The following is a 13,901-nucleotide window of genomic DNA, read 5'->3' as shown; positions in this document are numbered from 1 at the left end:
CCTTGAAATCTTTGTATCTGTGACTTCTTCCTGCGTAGGTCCCTCGCTCATGGGGCAACGGGAGAACAGGACTGCCTGCGTTACCTTCAGCATACTCGTAACACGTGCACCTCTACAGTAGGATGATGCTTTTATCAAATCTCGTGCTTCAGGGTTTCAGTCCATCACCCGCAGGGATCGGGAAGGAATTCTACTCCCCCGAGCACCCTGGCCAGCTGCAAAAAATGGCTATAGCCAAAAACAAGGTACCTAATGGAGTATACCGGTGCTTTCAGTTGATTGAGCCATGTATGGGGAGGCCAGACTCAATGATCTGCTCATTTCTGGCCTTAAACGCTCTGAAATTATAATCATCCTATTGGGTAAAAGATATTAGTGTAAACCAGCAGTTCCCAATCTGTGGTATGGGTACCACCAGTGGTACACAGACAACCTGTCAGTGGTACATGTTAACAGAATTATTATAATTACTTTATATGACAACAATTTCCTGGTGGTACTTAAGGTTGTATTGTTTGAAATTGGTGGTGCACAATGGGTCAGAGCTTGGGAGCTGCTGGATAAACCAGTCAGTAACCAGAACTGTTAATCTAATTGGATTTGATCTCTTCTCTGACCTCAGTTGATCCTTCTCAGCATGGGCGACTGGTACCTCCTGAGTCTGGGGGGGCACCAGATTGCCAACGGCGGTGGGGGGGGGGGTGTCCCCTGGCCATTGATTGCTGACTGGGGGAGAGGGGTCCCCCAGAGCCGGTGGCATTGAGCCAGCGGCAAAACCAGAAGTGCACGTCTGGCAGCACTTCCGATTTTGCGGCTGGCGCTTCCAGGGGGTGCACGGCCGATCTCGGGGGGGTGGGGTGCGCGTGTGCACCCCCTACGCATTGCCAATGCTTCCCAGCTACAAAAACCAGTTCAAATCATTTCCAGTCCTGCTCAAATCTTGCTGTGCCTCTCTCAGAGGTTTCCCTCTGCAAATCCTTTTAAAACACTCCCTTGTCTCCTCTCACTCTCATTCTCTCTCTCTGATAGCTTTCAACTGCTCCAAACTTGAGGACCGGGCAAGCAAACTTGGCCAGACTGGTTTGCCTGGGACTCAGCTGACCTATTGTTGCAGGCTGTTCCCACCTTGGCAGCCTCCCATTCAGTCCTAAGGGCTGACCTGTCTCTGGTAGGTACACGCGGGAGGCCTAGTAAAGCAGCTGAACGTGTGTGGACAGAGACGTTTGGGACACACAGTGAAGTCTCATAACAATAACTGCAGAACATCAGGCAGGAACTGGATGTATCGTGCACCGATGTCCCTCCTTGCTCCACCCAGACCTATTAACAAGGGTGTATGAAAACGTCATGGCACATGCATCAATAATATACAAGCAGCCAAGCTCAAAGAGTCCATCTCACACTGGAAAAGACAAGAGAAGAGATACAGAGAAAAGGAGCTGCTCTTCCCCACCATCCTGCACGCTGGAGAAGGGTGTCAAAGAACTAGGCTGTTCTGGGCCCATCGCTCTGAAGCCTCCTCCTGCAACAAGAAAGGCTTTGGGAGGGACAGACGTTATGGGACACTGACAGACCGTCACATAGTGACATGGACCCTGGCTGAGCCAGTGTAGCCAGAAGCACTAGACTAGGCTGGGATGCATTCAGAAAGGGGAAAACATTCTTCTTTATAACCAATGTTTATTCCTGAGACGGAGAGCACACACCTGCGTGCCCTCTGCAGAGCTGTGAATGGATATCCAAGCACAGTTTAAGGATCTGCTGAATGCAAACGCTGTGTGTCAATGTTTGTCCTGGCACCAGGGCTCTTCAGGTGCATTATTTTCGAATGCAGGATGAGATGAAGACTGACTCAAGTTTTCATAAAGGTAGGCTTTCTCATGAAACGATTATTGATTCAGTAAGAGAACCTGGACCCCGTCCAGGGGGTGCTGCAAACAGGGAGATAAATAAAGCTGCTGATTCATTATTCACAAATCTTTCCTTCTCCAGCTTCCTTCCAACTCCGCTGCAGTGGAAACGTTTGTTTGCAAGTGCCCTGGCGTTCAATCTCAAGGCAGAGCTATGTGCCACATGAAAGGCCAGGAGAGGCATGCAAGCTATGCGGCAGAACCAAGGCTGGAGCCTTTTAAACACCACCTCCTCGTATCCCCAGAAACCACTCTGGTTAGGCAAATTCTCAGCAGTTTTTAATTAGGCCCACAGCATTCACAGCTGAGAGAGGAAGGCACATCACAGGGACCTACAGGAACGTATCGCCCCGAGGAGCCGAGCGCTGAGCCCTGAAGGAGCAGAGCGCGGGCGGACAAGCGGGGGACAGAGGCAGCTCCGAGAAGGGCGATGAAGGGACTCTCCACCGGGGCCTTTCCGCAGCGCTCGGCGCCCCACCGCTCTCACGAACTTCAGAAATTGGGCCGCCACTTCTACGAACGGGCAGAGCGGGCAAAAAGCTCTCCGTGAATGCAAGGTGGGAAAAGGGTCAAGGGTTACCCAGCCATCTCATTGTATGAGCATTTTTGAAGAGAAACCACCCGTGCAATTCAAGGAGGCCACAGCCAACCTCACGGATCAGGCAACGCGGGCTGCCTACGATTTCGCTTTGGCTTTACTCTGCTGAGGTTCTCGGTTGACATCAAGCGTCACGCGGAGGCAACGGTCTCTGCGCGGGGGCTTCCCTTCTTCGCCAGCCCAGGCCAAACATTGCCAACCGGCCGCTGAGCTCCGGTGTTTGTGTGTTGGGTGCCCGGTTTTGAACGCTCAGCTACTGCTAGCGGCTGGGAGTACCCAGGGCAGCTAAAAATCAGAGCGTTTCTTAAAAGTGCCTATATATCCACTGAGGTACTTACTGTTTTGGGTCCTGCATGTGGGATCCCCAAATTAGAGGCTGTTTTTGAAAAGGTACTTCACCACCCAAAAAACAGCTCTTACAAGTCAAGATCTTGGGGCTTGAGTGCGTACAACAAGGTTAAATATGAAATCAAGACTATCATTTACTCCAGCCTAAAAGAAAAGTGGGCGAGGGTCTTTAAGTAGATGGGAATGCTTTTATTAGAGCAACTGAGCAGTTGGAAAAAAGCTCTTAGCAAGCTTTTAGGTGCAAAAAAAGAGTGCAGCTCAGGCCCGGCTGAAGTGGACAAGCCCGAGACCAAGGGCAAGTGAGGAGGCCTGATCCTAATAGGCCATTTGTGTCACTTTGTGTGAAGAGTCACCATCAACAACCTTTGAGGTCTGGGCCCAGTATCAATACCGTCCTCCTAGAAATCGGAGAGATTAACATTTCAAAATGAAGAGAGAACTCCTCTTTCCTTCTCCAATTTTGTCCTACATGGGTCTCACGGGGAGGTGTCGAGGCCAGCTGGCCCCTTTTTTTAAAGCCCGTCTGACCTCTCAAAAGCCAAGTTCATGCATAACCAGTGTCAAATGCAAATTAAGCTCGGCCACCCCAGCAGAGAAAGCAGAGGGGAATTTTTGGTGGAGCTTCCCCATAGGGAACAAGCACCTGTCTCTGCCCAGAGGTGACAGATATAGTCACGACTGGGGTCCCTTGCTGTAGCAGCAAAGGCATCCTTGCCCTTGGTCCTGTAATGAGACTCCTGTACGCAGTGTCATTGCCCAAGCGAATAGGGAAACTAGAAGCATTTCTGTCAAGAGACGAGCTGCTCCCAGCCAGCCCTATCCGTGTCCTGCCCGCTTTCGGTCTGGACAAGCTAAGCCCCGAGAGCTCTCGTGTGAGCGCTGGGCATTGAAAGCGAGCCAGTTTTTCAGGTGATCTTCCCTTCGGAGACCACGAGCAGTCCTCTCTGCCCTGCCTTCCTACGGCCAGTTGCACACGCTGGCGTCCGGCTGTATACTGCCGTCTCTGGGACTCTCCTGTAGGAGACTTTCAAGCAGCATCACCCCTCACCACCTGTGTTTGTCCTTCCCAGCGTCTTTGGCATCGCATTCGTTACTGGTTTGTGGAGCTCCTTGGGTACCGGCCATCCCACTGGACCTTTTGGGCCTGGTCCATGAGGGAGATGAGTCTGCTACAGCTCCCTTTAGCACAAACTCAAACCCTAGAGCAGTGATGCTCAACCTTTTTTCCCTGGTGGGCTGGATGGGCAATGCCCGGTCCATCCACGGGCCGGATCCAGTCGGTGGTTATGATCCAGTGCCCGGGATGGGCGCAGCAGGTCCCATCCAGCCATGTGAAGTGGGGCAGGAGTAACCCATCCCCACGGGGAAAGGGGTATGTTCTGGCCCTCATCCAGCCGGGGCGGGGGGAGCAACCCTAGTGGGAAAGGGGCACGGCCCAGCTCCAACCCACCGCACAGGGCTTGGGGTTCGGGTATTTGGCAGGGGACTATGTGGGCTTGAAGGGGCTGGAGGTGAGTAGGAGCTGTAAGTCTAGCTCACCCCCATGCTGGAGCTAAATGGGGGCAACAAGGTCAGAAACTGCCCCTAGCAGGAGTCATTCTCCATACAGACCAAGGGAAGCAAGGGCTCCCGTCATGAATCACGATCTCACTGTTCTCCCTGAGCTATTCCCGGGGGTCAGGGGCAGATTATAAACTGCTCTCTACCTTGGACTGGATCTAATGGCTCAGTCTAGCCCACAAAGGGTTGCAAAACAAAGGGTCTGGTGTCTGCTACCGCCTCCCACCGACACGGCTTGTCAGGCAAAGACTGGTTTGAGCTCGTTCGCAGCACAGGTATTTTGTTACTCCCCGCGACTCGAGAAAGGAGCACAACCAGCAAGAGGGATCTCGCCTGCAGGATGGCAGCACGTGAGCGAAGCAAGGAAGCACATCCAGACCCAAGTCCCTTGGGGTGATCATATGGACCCCTAAACCAGACAGCGTGATGAAGCACACTGCCCTGCCCCTTCGCTGTCACGAACGATATGGCCAGGCCAGACCGAATGCACCTCATCCTGCAGGCTCTGCAGCCCCAGGCCTGGATGGAGACTTGGATGGGAGACCACTCAGAAACCCAGTTCTCCTTGGGACAAGCCAAGGAGCCAGAGCCGAACGCTTGGTGGACGTCACGTCACAGAAACTGGGGGAGAGGAGGAAAAATGCGGACTGCCCCTTCTGCTGCTGCTGAGGTGACAGATGGGAGAAAACCCCAGTGAACACGATGCATGACCATCTGATGTTTCATACTGAAGGAAGAGCCTTAAAAGCTAGGTGGGTCGAAATCTCACCTACTTGCTCACCCCAAAGCCCTGCTGGGCATTTTGCCTGAGTGCAAAATCATGTGCGCATGCCTGAGTGTGTCACTGTGGGCAGCCACCTCTGGGGCTGGACATGGCAGCTCCTTGGGGAGCGCTAACGTGACCTAAGACAGGAACCAGAGGTTAAATTCGCCTCTAAGGACCTCAACCAGGCCTAGCCTTGCTATCCCCCAATAGCACTCTGTGGTGAAGGATGAGCTTTAAAGGCAACTTTCATGTATGCCCATGTCTTTAGGATAGGGAACTCCTCCTGACGGATAGGCACAAGCTGCTGAAACCTTTTTGGTACGTCACCCTGTCTATCCTATAGAGAGGTAGCAGAGGCATAGAGGAGCTGTACGTAGATATTCTGCCTCACCCGGTGTCTGCTGAGCGATGCATCCCACCTTGTTTGGCTGGCTTCATAAGGCCTCTGGTAAATACAGAGCAGCTAGAAGACTATACTTTCTCTCTCCATGACCTGGCAAGGAATCATTTTTAGGCCTGAAGCCCTGAATAATGCATCCCACAGTAATTGCTCTGGATGGATGAAGCTCCAGCATGCAGTTTAGCATCCTCTATGTATCAGCTGTCTTGGATGTGGGAAAAGGATGAGAGAGAGGCTTGTTATTACGCTGCCAAGTGCTGACACCACAGAGTAAGCTCTTAGGGTAAAGAAATTGGAGAAGGGGATGTAGGTTTGCAGGGGTTTTGCTCGAGTATTTACATACACACCTCTGAAGCGATTACAACTGGCTCCGTGCTGGGAATGAGATGGCTTTTCTGAGCTGTGCAAATAATTGGCCTGTTTTTCCTAGATGCCACTAACCCTCTCTCCAGGGATGAGCATGGGCCTGTGTCAGCATGGAGAGAGGTGCTCTCAGGAGCCTTCGGGCCATGCACGAGCATGAGCTGCATTTGTGATGGAGGGAGAGGGGAGCCGGAAGGGCACATTTATATAAATAAAGACCATATTTACTTGAATCCAAGAGGTTTCCCCTCTCCTAGTCAACATCCTAATCTTGGATTTGAACACTGGCTGGGGCAGGTGGCTACTGTGCTCCAACGACAGCCAAGCTATGTGGGCTGGGGGGCTCATGCTGCGGGGGAAGGGGCCTGTAGCAGGGAGAGCACAGGATGGGAGGGGAGCGCGGGGGAGACCCATGATGGGTGGCTTGTGGGGGGAGCATGGGCGAGAGCATGCAGTCTACCCCCCTGCCATCTGCCCCCACTTTAGCTCCAGCTTTGTCCCCAGCCTGACTCTGCATGAAGCTGCCACCACTGCTTCTGCCTGGCTGGGCTGGGCCAGGGCTGCCATCACTGCCGACTGCCCTGGAGCCAGAAGGCAAGAAGGCAAGTGGAGGCAGAGGGAGGGTTGTGGATGTGGGGGTAGGCAGCAGGTGAGCAGGCATGGGCATGGGGTGGGGGTCTGGCTGCCTCCCCCCACTACTGTTTTCCATGTATAAAATCTCATTATTGGGGGGCTCATCTTCAATGCAAAGTCATCTTGGATTCATTGGACCAGAAAGCAATTGGCTACATGACCTGGTCATTAGGACACTTGCCCAGGATGCGGGAGGGCAAGTCTGAAGCCCGTTGCTGCACAGGATAACATACTATTTGGCACAAGGCAGCACCTCTCCAACAAGATTGCTTAGGAGAGACCTGGGAACATCCCGATGGACAGGCACTAAGTGGGGCTATGGGAGACAGGCAACAAGTTCAAGTCCTTGGTCTGAAGGAGGCTGAGCAGGGACTTGAACCAGGGGTGCGCGTAGCTCAGGTGGATGCTCGAATCACAGGACTGACTGGTCTGAGCTGAGCAGTTCTCACCTTTTTGAAAGGTTTTAGTTTCATCCCAGTGAAGAAGGGGACAATGGTTTGACATCAGGACACTTTTTTGTGAGTCAGGATCATAGGAAAGTAGGGCTGGAGGGGACTGCACGAGGTCATCTAGTCCAGCCCCCTGCTCAAGGCAGGATTATCCCTGACTAAACCATCCCAGCCAAGTGTCTTCCCAACCTGCTCTTGGAAAAGTATTTCCCACCTCATTAACACCAAACCAACATGAAACAGGGCTTTGCAAGGATTGCATCATCAGCTGTCCATGGAGTTTTCCTCCTCGTTACGCAGCAGCTCCCAGTAAGCTGGGAAGGAGGTTGCTCTGTCTGGAAGAAGGGTGCTTTACCAAGGAGAGAAGGGAAGATTGGGGGAAAAAAGAGGAAAAAGCAGGTCAGGCAGCTGGAAAGCTCTCTGAAGAGGTAAATATGGGAAGTCCTGTCTGGAAAGTGAATCAATAGCAGGAAATACAATTTCAATGCGGCTGTACTGCTGTGGAATAACACAGGTCCCTCAAGAAGGCCGATTAGGGCCCGCTCATTCATACTTGTTCACTGGTAATCCAGGAAAGAGCTTTTCCATGGCCCCAAACCGCACTTCAATGGACCAGATACTTCAGAGGTCTGGGCTGAAAGTGAAGCATAATCCAGCTTCATCTAAGCCGCTGAGTCTCACCCAAGGTGCCATGGCACCCTGAGGTGCTCTGAGATCCTTGTAAGGATGCTGCAGCGGACTGTGCAATGTTAGCACCATTTGGTGTGCAAACACCTCCACAGGATTCAGAGGATAAATCCAGAGGGGTGGCCCAAGACCCTTTCGAGGGTGCCGCAGGCTGCCCCAAAACGTTAGCACTGTTAGGTGTGCGGACACGATTTGACCCAGAGATTTCAAACAGGAACCCATGGTGTTACAAACATCCTGACTTCCCGCGGTCTTTCTGCGCCCTTTGCAACAGAAGAATTGCTCTTGTATTTGTCCAGAGTCAAAAACTGAATGAAACCTTAAACCACCGTTTTCCAAGGGGTACCTTGAGCCTACAAAGGTTGCGAGCCACTGATCGAAGCCGGCAGGGAGACCAATTTCCCCAAATTCAGCAGGAACGGGGCCAGCACACTAGCTAGGCCCGGCCACCCCGAACAGAGCTACAGCAGGAAACAGCTGCATTTTAACCAGGTCACTCAAAGCTGGGAAAGAAAATTAATGGAGTGAAAAAATGCTGCTCTCACAGGGCTGAGGACAGACGGCCTCTCTCCGCAGGACCGATACAGGCAGGGCAGGAGCAGTGCCGCCGTCTTTGCGCTACGGCCCCTCCTCTCCGCAGGTGCCCAGCTCGGCTCCAGCACGGAGGCCGTTCCTGCCCGTATGGCGTGAAGCTGCACCACTCCCACTGGGGAGGCCTAGGCAACGGTTGCCATCAGGCCCTTCCTAGCAAATAATGTCATGAGACCTACGTCACGGCTGGTAGGGAGGGGTGGAGGAAGCAGCATGTTTGTGCAAGGGGGAAGGGGGAAAAAAAAAAGAAGGTCCACCTGCTTTGTCAAATGCCAGCAGCGAGGCGTGGAAAGACAATCAATGATTTCCTTTCTGGACTAGGCTCTTTGGCGGTGCCCACGGTCTCGAGGGAAACGGAGCCCAAGCGGCGAGGCCCTTGTGCAACCCCAGATGGACGGCAGGAGGGGGCCTGCAGCGACCAGCACTCGACTTCTGTGGTCTTTCCCGGGTCTAACCTAGACGCTTCGCTGCTGTGCGCGCAGGGAGCAGAGGTTATTCACTGCGTAGCTCAACTCCTCGAGGGGGGAATTTGCCTCAGTTATTGTTAGAGTTTGTCTACATCTTTGTCGGGGTGGTTTAAACCTCCCACCGGTGCTAATTCACGTGGGCTCTCTACGTACTGAAATATTTATGTCCCCAGTAGACGAGCTTCAGAAAAATACCAGCAAAGAAGCCTGAAGCAAAACTCTGTAACAAACCCATTGCTTCTTGGTGTCATTTGCATCTGAAATGAATAGGATGAACTCAACAGGGAACCGGAGCAAACCGATTGTGTGCAGAACATTTGGCTGCGTCGACAAAGCCAGCAGCCTCGTCTGCAAACATTTAGCAGATCTGTCGACTGGGTTACGGCCATCGCTGTCTACGGATCTGGGCATTCAGGTGATTCCCCCCACCCCGCTTTCGCCCTCCAGCATGACGACGTTACGAACAGAGTTCAAAACTTCCAGCTAATCCCTGCCGGAGCTGAAAGGGAAGTGAGCCTCATGAAATCAGATGGAGTGGAGTTTCCTTTGCTGCCCGGCAGTGGAAGCAATGCTGAGCTGGGAAGGAGCCCACGTCTGCGTTTCCTCGCAGCAGAGGGGCTGAGAGGTGGGCTCACCAGAGCCTCAGAAATCTGGGCCGGAAAATCAAGTCACGTGTGTGAACACGTCTGGCTGGATCTGGGAAGTGGTGTAAATCAGGACCTGCGTTGACTTTAATGGAGCAATTCTGATTTATACCAGCTGCGGATCCGGCCCAACTTTTTAAAGGACCCGTGCCTTGTTCAGTGGAAGTGGTCAGCAAGCAGCGTTGCCCTTTTAGAAATAAAACCTAAGAGGCTTAAAAGAAAGCAGCTTACCTTGGTGTCAAGTGCAAAACGTCCCCCCCTCCTTTCCTTGCCAGGTGAACCCGCGGGCAGCGCTCTCTCCCCGGCGGCAAGGGAGCTGGACGTGCTTTTGTTTGCTGCTCTGCCACCTCTGTCAGAGGGAAGGGCAGAAATCAGTAATTCAATACCGTAGTGAGTGCCAGGAACCTCCCACCGCCAGGTCACACCCATTCCCTTCAGTGAGACTCACTAAAGGATGGAGGGGAAGAGAGGGGCTCTACCAGCATGCTCCCAGCCAGGACGTCCCGAGCTCACCGCTCACACGCGTTCTGCACCAGAGGTGCTAGAAGAAATCTCCTCCGCAGCCCATCTGGACCTCTCCATTAGCAACTCAGCGGGTGCTAATGAGTAAATGCTGCTCCGATACTGAAGTGTGCGGTTTGCATTTAGGAAGCAAAGAGGTTTCTTTCGTCCCCCACGCCCCGTGGTTTGCTGTTGGCCTAGCGTGCAAGGAATTTTTGGCTGATGCAGTCACATAACAGCGTCTGAAGGCCATGCAACCAGGCTGGCCGTCCGGGGAAAAAAAACCCTTGTCAGGTCCCACGTCCAGCCCTTAGCTACCAGCCTGTAGCTTCCTCCTTCCCTCACACATGGTAGGAAGAAGTTGCTGTAGCTGATGGCTCAGAAGCTGCAGCTGGAAGTACCCAGATGGGCCCGTATCTCATACTGTGAACGCTGGTGCTCAGCCCAGGCCTTTTCTGTTCCTGCGAAGGCAAACAGGGCAGGCAGAGGGGACCTGTGGTTAGGGTGCTGGCTTGACATACCCAAGATCTGTTCCCAGCTTGGCAGTTGCCTCCCATCTGTGAAATAGAGATGGAGATACCTCCCACTCTTCATGAAGCACTTAGTGGGGGCTTAGGATGCTAGCTGTGACATAGGCATTAAGAAAGGCAGTCGCCTGTGTAGTTTTAGCACTGCACAACATCAGTGTCTGAGCCACAACAGCCAATATCTCCCTTGTTTCTAAAGGCACCAAGGCTCAGCAATTCCCTCACACTGCCTAGTTTCCCCTGACTGAGATCTGAATGGCCCCTCCTTACCCTCAGCAAGCCAGGAATATCCTTATCTGCCCAGAAGCCCATAGCCCATTTACCAACCACCCCTTTACAGTATTTTCCATAGATGACCAAAGCTAGCTACCACCACAATGCTCCTGCTTGTGGCAGGGGAAGGATGGTCCCCTGTAACAAGTGGGCGACTAATTGTTGGCCTGCCCACTTCTCAAGGCTAACCGCCCACCTACCTCGCCTGCCACACCTTTGCTGAAACAATTGAAAGTTGTTAACCAGGCGGGAGGCTGCCCATTCACTTGCCCTGATACCAGTGGCCAATACACAGATCCAAACTTCACCTTATACCATGTCCCATGCCTTGCAGATGGTATCCATGGCCTAAAACCTGGACTATAGCATACCCCACACTGGGACCCACACTCCTGTGCCTCACATCGGGACTCTCGATCCCTGTGCCCTCACACTGGGCCCTCGATCTCACTCACTCGAGGCTCCCACCCCCTCTGCCTCAGGCTCCCTGCCCATCTCTGGACCCTCTTGGTCTCCTCATGCCCTGACACTGGGCCTCAATCCCCTTGCCCTTGGAGCTTCACACCCAGCTCCTTCTTAGGGCTCAAAATCCCACCCTGCTGGAGCCTCACACCTGGCTCTCTTTATGAACCTCAGAGCCCAGGACTTTACTTTGTCTTTGAGTTGTGCTCCCCTAGCCTTTCACCGCCATGGGGTCACCTGCAAAGCAGTGGGGGCTGAGCCTTTCTGGTACCCCGTACTCACCCTTCACTGCGGAGGCACAGGTGTGTTTTTCCTGGAGACTGCCTTGCCACTGGCAGCCCCATCACACCACCCAGCCCCAGCAGGGTGTAGTTTTAGGTCATGCCCTAGGACCAGGACCCTCCACTATCCCCATAGCTCCTGCTCTGTACCTCCAAATTGTTACATGACCAGCAGCTCCAGCTGGGTGGTGTTCTTCTTCCAGCTGCTTGCAGCAAACAGGACCTGTTCTTATCAGGAACAGTTGTACCCTCTTCCCAATTAGGCAGTTTCCTGCTGGTCATGTGCCTGATTGGGAGTGCAGCCACCTGCAGGCTGCTCTGCTGTTTGCCCATGACCCTTTGAGTAACAGAGCACAACTTGTGCTCTGTTACACCCCCAGTTAGGAACTTACTTTTTATTATTCGTCAGAGCAAGAACTGACTTTTCATTATGATGATGCAGCAAACTAACTGACACTAATGCTTCATTCGTCTTAGTCCCATTATGGGTCATTAGGAGGAGGTTGCACTCTATTAGTAGCATCAATAGCCAAACATAAAATCAAGCAAGAGTGTTTTCTTAAAGGTCGCTTGAAACCCTGATTCATTTTGCAGTCCGTGTCACAGCAAAAGAAACAAGTTGGCCTCAGTGATTCCAAAGTAATGCAAAGTTCCTTAGAAAGAGAGACGTTATTTGCAGGATCTTTTGTATGATGGTGCCATGTAGGGTCTAACTTCAGCATGTGCAGGGCTTTCCTCCCAGCCGTTGTAAGTTGTGTAAGCTCTGTGCATCTGCCAAACGCTGATCACAACACGATCCCTGACCGCGAGGCAGGTGCTGCGCCAGGGAAGCCAAGCTGGACTGAAAGTAATAAACATGGTTATGATGGTGCTTCTGCTCTGCCCTCAGGAAGGCAGCTCCCGAGATAAGCAGGGGCAGGAGCCAAGCCCTCTCTCTCCCTTCCAGGTGAGGTGGAGCAGCAGGGAAATTTCACATGGAAGGCAAAATTGGAAGAGAAACACATAGGAGTCAAATGTAGACATGGTGTGAATGAAGTTCCCAGCGAAGGGCTGACCCTACTTAGCCCAGGACTGAGTACAAACCAACTTGCAACACCCGACCCTTCACCACAGCTATTGATTGCAAGTTCCTAATTGGATCAATTGGTCCTCCCCCCTCAACCCTTCAACCCCAACCAAGCTCCACACTCATCCATCTCAAAACCACTGGATCCTGCATCACTGCAGGGGCAGGAGGCAGTCCTTAATTTATGGATGCTCTGTTAACAGAAAAGTCAGAACAAAGATGGGGCAGAAGGGGTTGGAGAAAAAGCAGCAGCTGCAATGCTCGGTCCTTCCTGGAACCGAATCCAAATGGAAAGCTTTGAAAGAGTCCAAAAAACTTTATTTCCTAGTAAAATAAAACCTAATAGCTGCTGGGGCTGGTGGGGAGGTCTAGTAATCAGTAGAGCCATTTGGCTAGGTACCATGAGCATGCATTTCTATTCGTTCCCAACCCCAAGTCCTTTACCAGACCCGGCTGCCCTCTTGCAAGACTCAGCCAACTGGTCCACCTCGTCTCGTAGGCCACCACATCTTTGGGGCAGGAATAAGCCTTGATTTATAATGTGTACAGCACCCAGCAAAATTCAGGCTGACCTGCCCCTGCTGCTTGGGGTCTGTTGTCACAAAAAGTTAAACCCATAAGACAGCTCTGGATTTCAGTGAAGGCTAGAGCCAGAAGTGCTGGATGTCCGTCGGAAAGCCTGCGTTCCATCAGATTTTATACTCCAGTGACAGATAGCCCCACTGGAAACGAGAGGAAACTCCTGGCAAACTGCAGGTAATGCTTGAGATGGTAAAATGTTTCAGGCTCGGCTTTGATAGCTCAGGGGATATCCGAATATTTAAAGAAGGGTATTTCCCTAGCCCAAAACGAGGTGCTCAGCATGTTGTTATGTATCCAAGATTTAACCCAACATAATCTTCTTCAATTGCTGGATGAAAAACATCTGTAAACAGAATCTGGAATATTTCTGATTCTGCAATGCTACTGTGGTGCCTCCCTAGGGTTGCAGTTTGAAGGTCCTGCGATGCCATTTTCAAGATATATACCCTTGTTGGACTTCATTTCTCATGATGCATCATGGTCTTCATTTGAGAAGGAGAAGACATGGTAATTGTATCAAGAAAAGCCCCAAACCTATAGCTACATAAGAAAGGTAATTTGACCAGAGAGTTTGGTCCACGGTGAGAAAGATGAGAGGAAATGAGCCACGCTTCCCGTAGAAATTCGCTTTTTCATAGTATTATAGAGAAGTTGGGGTGGACAGGACTTCCAGAGGTCATCTAGTCCAACCCCCAGTCTGAGACAGGATCATCCCTGTCCAAACCACCCCATACAAATCTGTAATTTAACTTCGTACTAAAACTATCATCAACCCTGACACAACACCCTAACC

The 13,901-nt window shown here is 52.1% G+C and overlaps 1 protein-coding gene across 1 annotated transcript in view; it reads right to left on the bottom strand.

Annotated features, from left to right (window-relative positions):
* Positions 1-9,781, bottom strand: part of VILL (villin like) — a 50,904-nt gene extending 41,123 nt beyond the window's left edge. Inside the window, exon 1 of the mRNA XM_019530016.1 lies at positions 9,648-9,781. The gene's annotated coding sequence lies outside the window, so the exon portion shown is untranslated. The remainder of the gene's footprint in view (positions 1-9,647) is intronic.
* Between the last annotated feature and the right edge of the window lie 4,120 nt (positions 9,782-13,901).

This window comes from Crocodylus porosus, unplaced genomic scaffold (genome assembly GCF_001723895.1).
Source record: "Crocodylus porosus isolate Cpor-Errol unplaced genomic scaffold, CroPor_comp1, whole genome shotgun sequence".
NCBI classification, from domain to species: domain Eukaryota; kingdom Metazoa; phylum Chordata; order Crocodylia; family Crocodylidae; genus Crocodylus; species Crocodylus porosus.
This window is presented reverse-complemented; position numbering and strand designations above follow the sequence as displayed.